Here is a 17,854-nt window from a genome sequence, read left to right as displayed (position 1 = left end):
TTGGTGCGTGATATGCTGGAGTTGAGATTCTCTTGTGGTCAGGTCTGCTCAAGTATCAGCAGCCCGAGTGAGTGGCCCATTCAGGGTTTATCAGATGACCGTCAGGAAAGAAAATAACACCATTTTTGAGAAGTGTTGTATTAATTTTAGACAGCATTTGGGGAATAGGCCACATCTTTGCTGGTAGAACTTGCAATTGGCCCTGAAGGAAAATGATGTCCTCACATGGGACTTGGGAGTCTCAAGGAGGAAACTAGGTGAGATTTTCTTAGTCTTAATTATGTGATTTCTAGAAGTTAAATGTTGCAGTGATTATGTAAGGTTGTCCACATTCTGTAATTCTGGGACATAATAGAACTACTTATATATGGAGAAAGATTTAGCAAGGTTTGGCTTAAAAATTTGTGCCATTTTTTTCCCCTTTGGCCTAGAAATTTATCCAAGAGAAATTAAGTGTATTGAAAAGATGATGATGAGAAGGAAGAAGCTAGCACCAATGGGTGTCTAATAGGTACGTGCATATATTAATACAGATACAAGGGAAAGATGCACATTTTTCTCTTATATTTTCAGTAACCCTAATTTATAAATTAGGAAATGGACTCTTCCTAAGTAAGGGTATTATGTACCTCCCATGTAATGCTCTGGAAAGGATACCCCTCACTATTACAGCATTTCAGCCAGCAATGCATCTGAATCTACTCATAAAGAAACCTCAGGCAAACCCAAAATGAGTAACGTTCTAAGAAGTGGGGAGAAGGCTATGTTCCTCAAAAATGCCAATGTTATGAAAACAAAAAAACAAAGGAAGATTATGGATATGTTCCAAGTCAAAAGAGAAAAAAATAGGCATGACAACTAAATATAAAATCTGATTCTAAACTGGGTCCTAAAGGGAAATGTTACTATAAAGAACATTATTGGGTCAAATTTTTAACAATGTTTATTTACTTTATATATAGAGAGAGAGCGTGCATGCAAGTTCATGAGCAGGGAAGGGGTAGAGAGAGAATCCCAAGCAGGCTCCATGCTGCCAGTGCAGTGCAATTTTTAAAACATTGGAATATAGTTGTGGAATTATGTAAAAGCATTGTTTTAAAGTTAATATTTACTGAAGTAGAGAGCTGTATGTGATGATGTAAGAGAATATCCTTATTTGTAGGGAAAACATATTGAGGAATTTAGGGTAAGTGACCACTTTGTATGTAACTTACTCTCAAATGTTCAGAGAAAATATTATACATATCTATATAATATGTATATGTAGATATAGAATATATTAATATACAATGTATAAATATATTTATTGTTAATATTCATATGCTAATGTATATATTATTAATCTATACATTTATAGTATACAGTACATATAAAGAGAGAGAGAAAGAGCATGGCCAAGCAAATGAGGCAAGCTGTTAGTGAGAGGTGAGTCTGGGGACACCTGGGTGGTTCAGTTGGTTGAGCGTCCAACTGTTGATTTTGGCTCAGGTCATGATCCTGGGGTCATGGGATGGAGACCCACATCGTGTCAGGCTCCATGCTCTGCCTAGGATTCTCTCTCTGTCTCTGCCCCTCTTCCCTGCTCGCTCTCTGTCTCTCTTTCTCTCCCTCTCTCTCTCTTTCTCTCCCTCTCTCTCTCTCAAATGAAAAGAAATGAAAAAAAAAAAGAGATGGGTTTAGGTAAAGGGTATTGGTAATGGGTATTTATATACTTTCTTATGTTTGTCACTCTCTGCATGTTTGCAGTTAATTCCAAAATTTTTAAAATGCATGGGGTTTGATATCAGAAAGATACACGTTGAAATTCTGAGTGATCTTAGATAAGCCAGTTGGCTTCTCTCTGTCTGAATGTTCTCTCTTTAAAACAGAGATAATCATATCACTTTGCACTATTATCGTGAGAACAAAATGAATTGCTATTTGGAACATAACAAATAGGTGATCAGCAAAGGTTAGCACTTCCCTCAGAGTCCAACCTCATCACCCAGATAAATATCATCGCTAAATCCAGTTGCCACAAGATTGATTAGATCCTCATGTCTTTTTAATAACCTTTACATTTCATATTTTAAAAGTTACACAATGGTAGAGATTTTAAGCTGTAAACTGTGCTCTCATTCTGATAGAATGGGAAATCTTTAAAGTTCAGAAATATTTTGTATTCGTGTTGGCATTCCTAGCACTTAGTATAATTCTTGGCACTTAATAGATATTCATTGTGTGTTTATTGGAATGAGGTGAATAATCCACACCAGATATAGCTAAAATTTGACATAACTATGAGGTCAAAAGGATAATATTACGGCTGCGCTGTAACATGGGCATATGGACGGCCTGATCACTGAAGAGCCATGTGGCTGGACTGAGGTGAACTGAACTGAGCAAAGTATCTCTCCTACTGTAGCTCTCACAGCCGTTCAGATCTAGACCACATACCACACGATTTTTCTTCTCCCTACAATCCGTGTTGTTTCTTACAGAGATACTCAATGCCAAGCCTGCAGTCTTCTTCCTTAGAAGAGCTTGGTTCTAACATTGTCTTTAAATTCTTCTATAACTTTTTTTGAAGTAAACATTGTTTAAATTGAAATCAGTCTTTGTTTCCTTCTTCCTCATTTAGAATCCAGGAAATGTGTTTAAATGGAACCAGTTAGGGCAAATATTGATTGAAGTCTCATGTGTGTGGTAGTCCGTTCAACACACTGGTTCTTAACCAGCAAGATTTTGCCCCCAGGGAACATAAGGTAACGTCAGGAGACATTTTGGCTGTCAGAACTAGGGGTGGTGGTGATGCTGGCATCTAACTGGTAGAAGCCAGGGATGCTGCTAAATATCCTACAATGCACAGGACAGGCCCCACCAGAAGAATTATCTGGCCTCCAATGTCCACAATGCTAGAATTGAGAAACCCTGATTTTAAGTGAAGGGGAAAGGCTACCATTATGAATATTTAGTTAGATTTGATTTTCAAACAGAGGGAAACTATAAATTACTGAATCAAAGTCATAGTTGTGTTTTGTAGACAAGTTTAATTGCATTTCAGCTTTGTATTTACCATTACAACCTGGCTAGCACAGATGTTTGTAGAATGTCCATACTATCATATTATAATAACGCTTTCCATGTATCATCACTTTTCTGTGGCTCGTCCTACTGATTTTAGAACAATCTAAAATTTGTAATCCAAAAACAGGTTACAGTTCTTATTTTTTTTAAGTTTATTTATTTTTGAGAGTAGGGGGTGGGAGAACACATGGGGAGGAGGGGCAGAGAAAAAGAGAGACAGAATCCCAAGCAGGCTCCCTGCTATCAGCAAAGCCTGATGCAGGACTCAAACTCATGAACTGTAGGATCATGACCTGAGCTTAGATCATTTAAGCTCAGTTAATCACTTAAGTTGGTTAAGTCAGACACCTAACCAACTGAGCCACCCAGGTGCCCCTCAGGTTACTTTTTTTAAAAAATTACTTTTATTTCTCATAGATATCTGAAATTTCCTACTTTCTCTGTAATACAGTGAATATATTTTCTCTTTTCTCACCCTGATGTAGAGGTTCTTGGCTTAGGATCTATACTGGTAACACCTGGGGAGCTTTTAAAATCCTAATGCGTGGGTCCTACCCCAAAGATTTTGATTTGATTACTCTGGGGTGAGGCCTGCCCTGCGTATCCGTCATTTTAAGAGGTCCCTAGGTGATTATATTTAGCTAAGTTTCAGAACCACCTTAGTATATTCTCTTTAACCAAATTCACGAATTACAGCTGCAACATGTTAATTATTAAAGTGATTTATTTAAAAATTTAATTCTGAAACTAACATAATAAAATGATACACTGTGAGTAGATCCTGAGTAACAAGTCCTTAACTACCAAATAAGGTTTGTTCTTGCTCCAGGAGAAGTTTTTTTAGTTAGCCTCTTTCTCCACCATTTAATGAATGAATGTGGGAATGATTCTACTAGATTGAGCTTGTAAAGTGGGCTATAATTTTCTCTGAACCTTTAATTTTTAGCTCTGTACTTGACTACTTTATATAGGCTGTCAATATCATGGAGCTCACATGCTATTGCATGTTAATTTATTATCCTTTATCATGTTCTGGACCCTATGGTAAGCACTTATGAACATCATGTCTTCCAATTCTCAGAATCTTAGTGAGATGCACTGGAAATTATTTTCCTTCTTTACTGATGAGAAAAATGGCTTCAGATATGAAGTATCTTACCTGGGGCTCAAAGCCAGTAAGTGGCAAATCTGGAATTTGAACTCCAGTCAATCCCTGCAAAACCCATGGTTGTAATAACTGTTGTAAATACTCCCTGTGAGGTTCACTGACTGGTTGATGCCGAGTTTCTCAGAGGTCAGAGGAAGAAGCAGAGATGGGCAGGATATGAGATGTTTTCCTGCCCCTTGTCACCTTTCTTAATCCTCCTGCATTTTTTTCATTTCTTTACAAGTCTGTCTGGAGAGGTTCCATTTTGTGAAGTGCTTTGGCAGAGCCTAGTTTGTTCTCAGGGAAAGCCTCTCTGCTGACAATATGAGGCGGAAATTGCACAGCAGCATCCTTAGAGAAGGCTGGAGACCATGCTGATAAGCACACAAGAGCACACCTACCAAAGGATCAGTAGGATTCTGGCTGGAGTATCCTCCTTTTCTCCACTGTTCTGTTGATTCCACTGGGGAGGAGAGTGGCTAGGACTCTTTGGTGGCAGGCAACTGAAATCAACTCTGGGGACCTGGATCAAACAGGGATTTCTCTCTCTCTCTCTCTCTCTCTCTCTCTCTCTCTTTTGAAGAGTATAACTGGAAGAGAAGGCTGAAGAACCAGGAGAAAGGCAGAGATCAGACAGTTACCAAAGGTCTTCGCAGAAGATATCACTCCATAACTTCACTAGCACTCAATGGTTGTTTGTTTGTTTGTTTGCTTGTTTATTTAATTGGTTTTGCATGTTTGTTTATTATCCTTACATTACTGAAATGCAAAATCTCAGGACAGAAAGTTGAACTAGCCAGATTTAGGTAACGTATCCACCCTTTACTTGTTTGGGGGCAATGAGAGGGTGAGTGATAGGATCTGGTGGAAGAAGCTTTCTGGCTTTTTGTAAGAGGAGGCTGACGTGGTTTGACTTATCCTCCTACCAACATTATTTGCACACAATGTGGATTAAGCAGTTACCCGAAAAGAAATAGGGATGTAGGCAAAACTGACAAATGCACTGCTGGGTCTCCGCGGAGGGCACCACACAACAACAGCACAGAGCCAGACTTGAGGTTGCTGAAGGAGTGGCTGATGTTCTGACAGTCTCCTGACAGGCACCCACTGACTCAGGCTCTACTCACTCTCCCGAACAAAGATAACACCCTTTGCAAGTAGGAATGAGATAGTAAGATGGTGACCCTTCTTCAACATTTATCCTGGGTAGGTGATTTATTTCTCCTGCACAGTATTGGAGAGATAATAGTATTTGTGTGTTTGTTTTTAAAACTGCATAAATAACCATTAAAAAAAAAACAGAATAGAAGCTTTCACATCTAGATATAAGTTCTCTTGAGAGGAACACAATCTGCCAATTGTGGACAAAACTCTGCTGGACCAGCAAAACTGCCACCTCTAGACAGGCGTGAGCTCTCCAGCTCGTCTTAGATACCACCACCTATCCGTGGCCTCCTTCCCTCATTTTCAGTACCTGCATGGTCCCCAGAGTCCATGGGGTTCTGGAACTTTTCTATGGGGGCTCTCTAGGAACCTCCCTGCCGATTCATCAAACTTTTGTGCCAAGAATTACTATTTTAGTTGCGACCCCTTTACATCTGATTGGATCCTTCATCCCTCTTTCACTGTGGTTTTGTCCACTCCTATATTTCCAGAAGTTTGGGACCAGTACTACCAGATCCACATCTGAGATCACAAAACTGTGTCATGATGACCTCTTCTGGAGCTGAGCTCTGACCTTGCATATGGTTCTTCAGGCCAAGAACGTCTTCAAAGTTCTCCGAGCCGTGTATTCACCTTCTTTGCACCCCCTCTTCCTTAGTCATTCAGTTTCTGTCATTCTGCCAAACTACCAGTTCAGTTCATGAAGGCATTTGCCACTTGCTCTGACCACATGTATCTGTAGACCCCTTAGACTTTGGCATTGACCTTTTTCCCATAAGCAAAGTCAGAATTTGTTCTCCAGCTGGTCCTGGGAGGAGAAGTGATTCCACTCAATGCCATGAAGGCACTTAGAATGATGATCTTCCCCTACTGTCCCAACTTCACCCAGCAGGTGAAGCATCTATGGTTAATTATGTACGGCCTTTGCAGCGGTCCATTATAGGGAAGATGTTTACTCTTTAGTTGACTGTGCTGACATTCTACAGTGACCTTCATGCATCTTTCGTAGCTGGCCTTTAAGCAGTCTTTTTAGAAATATCTGAGGATTAGAACAAATTTCATCATGTCACACCCACAGTATATACTTTTTTCTGATAAATGGAGTAAAAATACTGAAAAACTAAAGAGCTACAAAGAAAAGTGAGTGATGCAGCTTGGAAACGTCTCCCTTAATCACTCTCTCACTGCTGTCCCTGCTTTGCAGGATCAGAAGAGCTTTCCCAACAGCTGTTCTGATGTAGACCACGACGTGGAAGGGAAGCTGAATATTTCAGGCCAGGAAGCCAGTCCAGCCTCCTACCCATTTCTGTGGCCCCAGCTCCTTCCCAGTGGTCCTTTAGTACATCCAGAAATTGTTTTACATGGGTCTGTGGGAACATGGAGACACATGGGAAATTCTGGGAAGGGAGTTTGTGCAAGAGCCTTATCAGTGGAGCCCACTGAGTCCCAGGGGAAATAGAGTGACCATCCTGAGCTATTCTAGGAGCTACCTTGCCCTCTTCACAGTTCTTTTGAAAGTTCTGCTAGAATATTAACCACTGATTCATCACTGAGTCCCCCAAAAAGCAGTTGGATGGTATGTAGGGGCCATGCTTTATAAAAAATGAGTAATTTCAACATTAGATTCATCCTCTGGGGGCAACATGTTCCCATTGATATCGGAACACATGCTCATGGAGTAGAATGGAGAGAGATGCAGGCTGAGACCATGCCTAGCACTTAATCTCTTATATAGCTTTAGAAAGTATTGAATATATGTGAATTACATATTGTATACATGTGCCTATATAACTATGTTAAGAAATATTGCTAAGATAGAAATGTTTTTTTTAAGTTTATTTATTTTGAGAGAGAGAAAGAGTGTGTGCATGCACGAGCAGGGGAGGGGCAGAGAGAAAGGGAGAGAGGGAATCCCAAGCAGGCTCCGTCCTGCTTGATCCCACAAATCGTGAGACCTAAGCCGAAGTCAGGAGACTGAAAGCTCAGGCAACTGAGCCATCCAGACTCCCCAGATGGAAATGGAAATGTCTTAATTGAATTTTTAAAAATGTCTTTTCCTCTAAATATGTTCGATGGTTATTTTAACACATAAATACTAGTTGTCGTTTTGTTTTTCAGTTCTCTAGAGAGTACTGTACCGAATGTTCATTAGCTTTTGTAAATAAAAAAATGTGGCAAAATAATTCCATTGGCACTGTGCTCCACATCAGGCTAGTTAGATGAAGAAGTAAGGGAAAACTAAAAACGAACGGGCACATACCTATGAGAGCAGAGGGTGGGGGTGGGGCTGATATGATTGGGGCCATCTGCCTGCTTTCTGCCACATAGGTTGATTCATTCTGATCATCTTTGACTGCAGGTCTCTAGTTAACTTTCTTCAGCCATACCTACATTTCAGTGTTCAAATTGAATAAACTATTGTTAGTTCCGCACTCCCTCCCCAGCTCCCCCACATATGTTTTAGCTTAAAAAATTGTCAATCGAGATTACGAGGCCAAAACAGGATTTCTTATGTTTGACTACCACTTTATCCACTCTTCTTTGTGCTGTGCTTTATTTTCGTCTTTTTGAAACAAGCTTTATTCTAATTTTTTCCCACTATTTTTAGTGGCTTATAGATCTGTATTCAAGCTATTTGGATAATACCTTATTATAAAACTGGTTTAAATGCAAACAAAAAATAGCAACAGCAGCCCCAATTCTTTCCTTAGAATTTTTGTTCCAGAATATTGCGGCCCAGAAGAGGCTATGACACCTAGAGAATGTTTTATCCTGCTGTATTCAAAAGGATAGGAAGAAAGGATATAAGGAGGAACAAAGCAGAATTTCAAGAAGGGCAACAGAGTAAAGGTCTGGGAGGGCAGAATGTCCTGGAATCCTTTCAGAAACCTGTTCCAGCTTCTTCATGATGACAGGTATGGTCCCTGCACATATGTGAGTACAGAGGGCTCAAGAAAAATGGCAGCATAGAGAAGACCTATAATTACACCACAGACACAGACTTATAAAGGGACTCCTTTTAACTCTTCCTTGGGGTTTGATTAATTACTTGCTTATTGCTGACGACAGGATAGAGTGACCAGAACTGGGATTTTAATGGAGAAAATGAGACAGCAGTTAAACAGTTCTTAGTAGAAAGAAGTGATGCACTAAAAATGTAAATGCTTTGGATTGAGTCTATCTCCTCTTCATGCCCAGAAGTAGGGGAGCTGGAGTTTTCCTTGGCTGCTGTGGATAGCAATGTGAGATTTAGCACTCAGATGAGAAGGCTAATCTCATTTGTTACATTCCACTTTAGAGCTATTTGGGCAGCTAGATCACCAGACAATAATCATGAACAGTTTACCGGCATGTGTCTCTAATAACCCAGGCATTTGTGCTCCGGGGTTTAGTGTGGATTAGAATATATATTAGCTGAACATTAATGCATGTAATCAATCCTTTTTTTTAATTCATGAGATTTTTTTTTTCACTTCTAACATTTGGCCTTTCAATTTTCGTTCACAGACACTCTAGTAAGAAATAACAGAGGACTAATTTTATTTTATCATCAATGCCATCACCATCATCATATAATCTCATGTAGTTTATAATAAGCATCGATGTCAGTACACTGTTCTGGGCACTGTGTGAGCAAGATTCTGTTGAAAAGCAGTTTGTTTTTCTTTCCCCTAAATCCTGAACAGAGGCCTCACTTGTATTTCTGGTCAGGCATCAAATAAATGTGAAATATCGTCATAAAGCAAGAAATCCTTCACTACTACAGAAGAAAAAACCCACAAACATCATCTGCAGACAGAGAGTGCACACACATATGCATTCACACGTACACAGATAGACATACACAGGGAAGAAAACATTTATCATACTAAGAATAATGGAACCAAAAGTTCTATAAGAAATACGGTTTACTTTTATTACCTTGTTCAATTGAGTGCAACAAACTTTGAATGAGACCTTATTCAGAGACATAATATGTGCTAGGTGTTAGGGGTAGAAAGAGGAGCAAAACACGATCTCTGGCTTTGCGGACCCTGAAGTCCAATACGTACTTAGAAAACTGGAAACATGGTTCACTGCTCAGGAATTGTGCACACATCATAGGCTATTGTTGTAATTCATTGTTTGTTTTTTTTTTCAAACTAGTGACCTGGTGAAAATAAACAGGCCACTTTGGTGATGAGGGTGAAAGAGCTTTTCATTTTATCCTACACACTTAGAACAACGTGCAAAGAATATACAGTGGGTACGATCTTAGCTATTTCCTACCAAAGAATTGGCGACCTGCGTTACTCAGTGATGCAATAGCCCTCATCACTCTGTGTGTGTGTGTGTGTGTGTGTGTGTGTGTATAAAAATGTGTGGATGCAAGCTTCTGTCCTTGTATGTCCAATTGTATCAGTTTCCCACCGAAGCTGTAATAATTTACCACAAATTCAATGGATTCAAACAATGTAAATTTGTGATTTTATGGATCTAGACGCCAGAAAGACTAAAATCAAGGTGTCAGTAGGACTGTTTCTTATAGAGGCTCTAGGAGAAAGGATGCTTTCTTGACTTTTCTAGCTTCTAGGGGCATCTTGCATTCCATGGCTCATGACTACTTCCTCATGTTCAAAGACAATTGTAGCATCTTCAGATTTCTCACTCTCTGATTCTTCTTGCATCACCACGTTGCCTTCTCTGACTCTGATCCCTCTTTCCATCTGTTATGCGGTCCCTTGTGATTAATTATACCAGGCCCACATGCATAATCCAAAATAATCTCTCCTGCAACAATTGGCAACCTGTCTTCATGATTATTTCAGTCTTTATTAGCAGAATGAAACGTCCCCGTGTAGAGATTGATTGGAACACCTCCATGTTGCATAGCACTAGGTCTGACAGTATTGACTCTCTCTCCTCCTTGCTTCCTAACTTGTACCACTTGAAGCATTCAAAAGGAGAGTCAGCAGTTACCGAGCACTCAATATTTTCCACACACTGTTCAGCACACCTTCCACAACATGAACCCCTGTAATCCCTAGAAGCTCCTGTGAAGAAAGTACTGTGGTTGTCTTCCTTTTATAGATAAGCAAATCCAGATCATTTGGCCCCATGGCTTATGCTCTGGACTGCTGTAATCTACAGGCTCACTATGTCAAAAATGTTACCATTTAATCAGCTGATGCCCAATTTAGAGTCACTTTGTTTTCAAAAGTAAATAACAGAAGAGCATATCCATGGGCTAAGCTTATATTTGGAGCAACCGCCCACAACTTAAACACTTGTCAAAAATTAGAGAACTTGCTATTGGTTGCCAACATTGCACTATTAAGTAGAATTTTCCTTTCTTTCTTCAGTTCTTCTTTAAAGTCTACTTATATATCACAGAAGTAGTGTGAAAATGTTTAACTTTTAGAACTACTGATAAAGAGCAAGAAAAGAAGCAAATATATTAAACTTCAAATGAACTTATCTTTTTTCTAGCCATGAATATAATGTTTGCTGTTACTATTGCAAACCATTGCATGATGTCTATATTCTATTTTGGGCACTTCCTTTGGTAGTGTCCATCCCTTTTGCCCATACCTCATAAGAAATGACCTCAACTACAGACTTTCTTGGTAATTTCTTTATGTAGCAAATTCATTGACAGAAACACTGTTAAGGTATTACATCAACAAAGTGTAAAACCGAAAGGAATTTAAGTATGAGATTGGGAGGCTATCAAACCTTTGGAATGGGGACAAAAAGAAAACTTGGCAAAATTGTACGTTGCTTTAGACATTCAGTATTTGTGGGTTTTGAGGGCTTTACTGATGGTATAAAAGCCTTCTTAATATTAAATATATTGAATTTATTTGAGCATAAACAAATTCAGTAAGTATTATAGATATGTACATATATGTGTGTGTGTATATATATATATATATATATATATATATATATATATATATATAATAAGAATAAATACAAGGGCCTGTATGAGCAGAGAAGTCACCTGCTAATTCAAAGTATAGGTAGAAAAGAAGAGGGAAACATTTTCAGTTATTCTTTATAAATATAGGAAATGAGTGACAGGAACTAAAGGTCCATGCCAAGTAGAATGATATGAGCCAAAGAATTGTCTTGGCATGAAATTGTCTTTGTAGTTCTCATTCATAAGTAGATTTGGTGACATCAAAGATGGCAAGTATGAAAAATAAAACTAAGGCCTTCCTTTTTTTCTGCTGGTGAAATCTCAAGGTAAATTACCAAAAAAGGTACTTTCAATTTTTACTTTAAATTTTTAAAAAACCGTCAGTTTTACCATAACAAAAATAAAATTTCAAAATAAAACCTTGAAATATTAATCTATTACACATATATTTGGAGTTAGAAGTGTCAGCTGTAAGATAATTATGCATAATTATACAAACAGTTGTGAGTCAAAAGTATAGAAGACTAATAAGAATCATTAACATATATACTCATTAAGTGGATGAATCCACTATCATAGTAGGAGACTTCAAAACCTCTATATCATAAATGGACAGATCTAGTGGGCAGAAAATCAGTTAAGGACATAGCTGAGCTCAACAACAACATGTAGTAATCAATTGGATATAATGGATATCTATGGACTACTTCATCCAACAACAGAATATTCATTCTTCTCAAGTTCCCATGGAATATTCACCAAGATAGAGCACATTTTGATCTATAAAGCACACCTTAACAAATCCAAACAAATAACAATCGTATAGTGTTAGCTCTCAGACCACAGCGGGATTAAACTTCAAATCAATAACAGAAGGATAACTGGAAAATCCCCAGATACTTGAAGATTAAAGAACACATTATCAAATAACACATGGGTCAGAGAACAGATCTCAAGAGAAATTTAAAAATATTTTGAACTAAATGAAAACAAAAACACAATGTAGCAAAATCTGTGGGACACAAGAGACGGGAGGGTGCTGGGCTAAGAAGTTAAAAGCCAATCAGAGTGGTAAGAGTCGCACCACAGCTAAGGCCGTGGAGACGGGAAGGCCCTCCGAGGACCCACCTCAGGCCAATCCATGTCGACGCTCGCCCTTGCTCTCCTCTCCCTGTCCGCATGAAGAAAACAGAGCTGATCCAGAAAGCAAAGGTGGCCCAGGAGGCTGAGCACTACGATGACATGACCACCTGCATGAAGGCCGTGATGGAGCAGGGAGCCGAGCTGTCCAGAGAGCAGTGCAACATGCTCTTCAAGAACGTGGTCCGGGGCGGCAGGGCCATCCTGAAGGTCATCTGGAGCATGAAGCAGAAAACCACCACCTCTGACAAAGAGTTGTAACTGAGTAAGGTCTATTGGGAGAAAGTGGAATCTGAACTGAGGTCCACCTACACCATGGTGCTGGGTAAGTATTTAATAGCTAATGCAACTAACCCAGAGAGTAAGGTCTTCTATTTGAAAATGAAGGGAGACTACTTGCGGTTCCTTGCCAAAGTTGCATGTTGTGACGGTGGAAAACAAACTATAGATAATCCCCAAGGAGCTTATCAAGAGGCTTTTGATATGAGCGAGAAAGAGATGCAACCCACACACCCAATCCACCTGGGCTGGCTCATAACTTTTCTGTACTGTACTATGAGATTCTTAATAACCCAGAGCTTGCCTGCACACTGGCTAAAACAGCTTTTGATGAGGCCATTGTACAACTTGATATACTGAGTGAAGACTTATACAAAGATAGCACCCTGGTCATGCAGTTGCTTAGAGACCACCTAACATTATGAACATCAGACAGCGCAGGGGGAGAATGTGACGTGGCCGAAGGGACAGAAAGCTAAACGCATACAGGTGTCATGGTTCTTCCCTTCAAGAAACCTTTCACGCATCTCCATTCCTTATTCCATTTGGACTTACTGTAGCAAAGAAACCCATTCATGTGTATGGAATCAACTGTTTATAGTCCTTTCACACTGCCGCTTTGGGAAAACTCCGCTCCTTGATTTGTGTTTGTCTTGGCATTCCTGGTATGCAGTTACTGCTGTAGAAATGTATTAGTAACTTCATTTCATACAAACATAAGTAATTTCCAAACACTTATGTAGAGGACTAAAAATGTACCTGGTATTTAAGTAATCTGAACCAGTTCTGCAAGTGACCATGATTTGTATTACTGTGAAGATATGAAAATGTAGTTCATTACAATTTAAAAAGTGTTCCACATGACTTCTTAATTTCTACATTCCCTTCCTTACTCTTCTTTGGGGGGGTTTCCTTTCAGTAAGAAACTTTTCCATGCCCTTACTGTATTCCTTTTTGGTAGGAATCAAGAAGTATTAGATTGAAAGGAAAAGCATTTGGCATTCCTGGGGTGAGGGTCACAAATCGAAATGCCTCCCTTATTGTATATGATGGAGGTCTTGTGTATCTGTGATAATAGGAAGTTTTCTTTTTTTTTCTTTTTTGTAATTTTTTTAACGTTTATTTATTTTTGAGACAGAGAGAGACAAAGCATGAACGGGGGAGGGTCAGAGAGAGAGGGAGACACAGAATCTGAAACAGGCTCCAGGCTCTGAGCAGTCAGCACAGAGCCTGACGCGGGGCTCGAACTCACGGACAGTGAGATCGTGACCTGAGCCGAAGTCGGACGCTTAACTGACTGAGCCACCCAGGCGCCCCGGAAGTTTTCTTATTAATTCTTTATTTGCTGCTGTTTTAAGTTGACAACTTTCCTTTCTGATAAAAATTCACTTACACCTCCAAAACTCCAAAAAAAATAAAAAGTTGTGGGATGCAGTGAAAGCAATGCTTAGAGGGAAATTTAGAGCATTGAATGCCTATGTTAGAAAAAAGTTGAAACCAATAATCTAGGTTTACACTTTATTAAACTAGTAGAAGTTGAACAAATTAAATTCAAAGTGAGTAGAAGAAAAGCAATAATAAGAATTAGAGCAGAAATTAATAAAATTGAAAACAGGATATCTTTATTGATATAAATCAATAAAACCAAAAGGTGGTTCTTGGCAAAGACCACTAAAATCAATAAGCCTCTAGCCAGACTAATTAAGAAAATAAGAGAGGACACAAATTACTAATATCAGAACTGAAAGGATGATCACCATGGATCCTTTCAACATGAAAATTGTAATAAATACTATGAACAACTAACTCTATGCCACAAATTTGATAACCTAGATGACTTGAATCAATTCCTTGAAAGACACAATTTGCCACAACTCATCCAAGAAGAAATAAACAATCTGAGCAAAATCTGTTAAAGAAATTGGATCAATAATTAAAACCTTCCAAAATAGAGAGCATGAGGCCCATATGGGTTCACTGGTAAATTTTACAAAACATTAAAGAATAAAACTGTATAAATTCCTCATGATCTCTTTCAGAGGATGGAGGGAATAGTTTTTAACTTATTCTATGGAGCCAACATTACCCTAATGCCAAAACCAAAAGTCATTGACCAAAAGTCATTATCAGAAAAGAAAACTATACATCAATATTTCTCATGACCACAATGCAAAATTTCTCAAAAAATATTAGCAAATAAAATCTGACTATGTCTATAAGAGTTATATACCATGTGGGACTTATCCCAGATATGCAAGGCTGGTTCAACATTCAAAAATCAATTAATGTGATTCATTATATCAACAGGCAAAAGAAGAAAAGTCACATGATCATATCAATAAATGCAGGAAAAAAAACATTTTACAAAATCTAACAGCCATTTGTGATAAGAGTTCTCAGTCTACTAGGGATAGAGGGGAACTACCTCAACTTGACAAGGAATATTTACAAAACACCTGCAGCTAACATCATAATAGTGAAAAACCCAGCTCTCCCCATTAAGATCAAGTACAAGATAAAGATGTCATCTCCATCACTCCTTTTTTTTTTAAGTTTATTTCTTATTTTTATTTGAGAGAGAGAGCACAAGTGGGAGAGGGGCAGAGAGAGAGAGAGGGAGAGAGAGAATCCCAAGCAGGCTCTGCAGTGTTAGTGCAGAGCCCAATGCAGGGCTCGAACTCATGAACAATGAGATCATGACCTGAGCCTAAGTCAGATGCTTAACCAACTGAGCCACCCAGGCACTCCTCCATCACTCCTTTTTAACATTATACTGCAGGTTCTAACTAATGCAGTAAGAAAAAAAAGAAAAGAAAGAAAGATATGCACATTGGGAAAAAGAAATAAAGCTGTTCTTGATTGCAGATGATGTGATTGTTTATGTAAAAAATCCAAAAGAATTGACAGAAAAGCTCTCAAAACTAGTAACCAACTATAGCAAGGTTGGAGGGTATAAGGTTAATATACAAAAGTCCTTTGCTTTTCTATACACCAGCGATGAACAGGTGTAATTTGAACTTAAAAACACAATATCATTTATATTAGGATCCCTCCAAATGAAATATTTAGATATAAATTAACAAAATATGTACATGATATATATGAGGAAAAGTAAAAAAACTGTTATAAGTGAAATCAAAGAATAAATACATGCAGAAATATTCTATGTTCTTGGTTAGGAAGACTCAATATTATCAAGATGTCGGGTTTTCCAAATTTGATCGATAAATTCAATGCAATCCCAATCAAAATCCCCAGAAGGTAATTTTTTGGATCCAACAAAGTCATTTCAAAGTTTATAGGAGAGACAAAAGATCCAGAAAAGCTAACCCCTACTGAAGGAGAAGAACAAACTTGGAAGGTTGATACTGACTGGCTTTAACTATAAAGTTACAGTAATCAAGACAAGGTGATGTTGGCTGAAGAATAGACAAATAGACTAATAGGAGACCCAGAAATTGACACATATAACTATAGCCAACTGATCCTTGATATAGGAGCAAAGGCAATGCAATAGAGCAAAACTAGTATTTTTAATAAATGGCACTGGAACAATTAGACATCCATACTCAGAAAAGGAATCTAGATACAGATTTTACACCCTTCACAAAAATTAACTCGGAATGGATCATGAACCTAAGCGTACAATGCAAAACTAAAAGTTTTGGGAGATGACATAGAAAAATACCTAGATGACCTTGGGTGTAGTGACGACTTTTCAGATACAATACCAGAGACACTATACATAAAAGAAATTGATAAACCAGGCTTTGTTAAAATTAAAACTTCTGCTCTGTAAAAGACAATGTTGGGGCACCTGGGTGGCTTAGTTCGTTAAATGTCTGGCTCTTGATTTTGGCTCAGGTCATGATCTCATGGTTTGTGAGATCAAGCCCTGAGTCTGGCTCTGTGCTGACAGCATAGAGCCTGCTTGGGATTCTCTCTGCCCCTCCCCTCCTCATATGAGTGCATGTGCACTCTTTCTCTGTCTCTCTCAAAATAAATAAACTTAAAAAAAAAAACCACGATGTCAACAGAATAAGTCAGAGACTGGAAAAAATATATTTGTTAAAAAGATAGTTACCAAAAATATACAAAGAACTCTTAAACTCAACAACAAGGGAACAAACAACCCTATTAAAAGCCAGGCCAAAGACTTTGATAGACACCTCGCCAAAGAAGGCATACAGCAAATATGCATATGGAAAGGTGCTCCATACAATTTGTGGGAAATGCAAATTAAAACAACAAAATGGCACTACATACCTATTAGAATGGCCAAAATCTGGAACACTGGCAACACCAAATGTTGGCGAGGATGTGAGGCAGCAGGAACTCTCATTCATAGCTGGTGAAAAATGCAAAATAGTACAGCCAGTTTGGGAGACAGTGTGTCAGATTTTACAAAACTAAACATACTCCTACCATAAATTCCCACAATTGCACTCCTTGGTGTTTACCTAAAGGAGCTGAAAACTTATATCCACACAATTACCTGCACGTGGATGTTTATAGCAGCTTTAATTCATAATTGCCAATACTTGGAAGCAACCAAGATGTCCTTTATTTAGTAAATGAATAAATACATAATCTCTGGCACATTCAGACAATGGATATCATTCAGTGATAAAAAGAAATGAGCTATCAAGCCATGAAAATATTTGAAGGGAGCTTAAATGCATATTACCAAGTGAAAGAAGCCAATTTGAAAGACCGCATAGTGGGGGTGCCTGGGTGCTCAGTCGGTTAAGCGTCCCACTCTTGGTTTTGGCTCAGGTCATGATCTCACAGTTTCTTGAGTTCAAGCCCTGTGTTGGGCTCTGTGCTGACAGTGCAGAGCCTTCTTGGGATTCTCTCTCTTCCCCTCTCTCTCTGTCCCTCCACTGCTTACTTGCTCTCTCTCTCTCTCTGTCTCTCAAAATAAACAAACTTAAAAAATTTTTTGAAAGACCGCATATTGTACGATTCCAAATACATAGAATTTTGGAGAAGGCAAAACTGTGGTACAGTAAAAAGATTGCTAGGGGTTGGTGGGTAGGGGTGGATAAATAGGTAGAGCACAGAGTATTTTTCGGGCAGTGAAAATATCTTATATGATATCATAATGATGAATACATGTCATACATTTCACTATACCTATTCAAAGTAAGAAATCC

The 17,854-nt window shown here is 38.5% G+C and overlaps 1 long non-coding RNA gene and 1 pseudogene across 3 annotated transcripts in view; both read left to right on the top strand.

Moving 5' to 3' along the window:
* The window catches only part of LOC122220186, a 159,069-nt gene that overhangs the window by 46,202 nt on the left and 95,013 nt on the right, over positions 1-17,854 (top strand). The gene's annotated exons all lie outside the window — the stretch shown is intronic.
* On the top strand, positions 12,432-13,310 carry LOC122220185 (annotated as a pseudogene).

The sequence above is a fragment of the Panthera leo genome, chromosome B2 (assembly GCF_018350215.1).
Source record: "Panthera leo isolate Ple1 chromosome B2, P.leo_Ple1_pat1.1, whole genome shotgun sequence".
Taxonomy (NCBI): domain Eukaryota; kingdom Metazoa; phylum Chordata; class Mammalia; order Carnivora; family Felidae; genus Panthera; species Panthera leo.
This window is presented reverse-complemented; position numbering and strand designations above follow the sequence as displayed.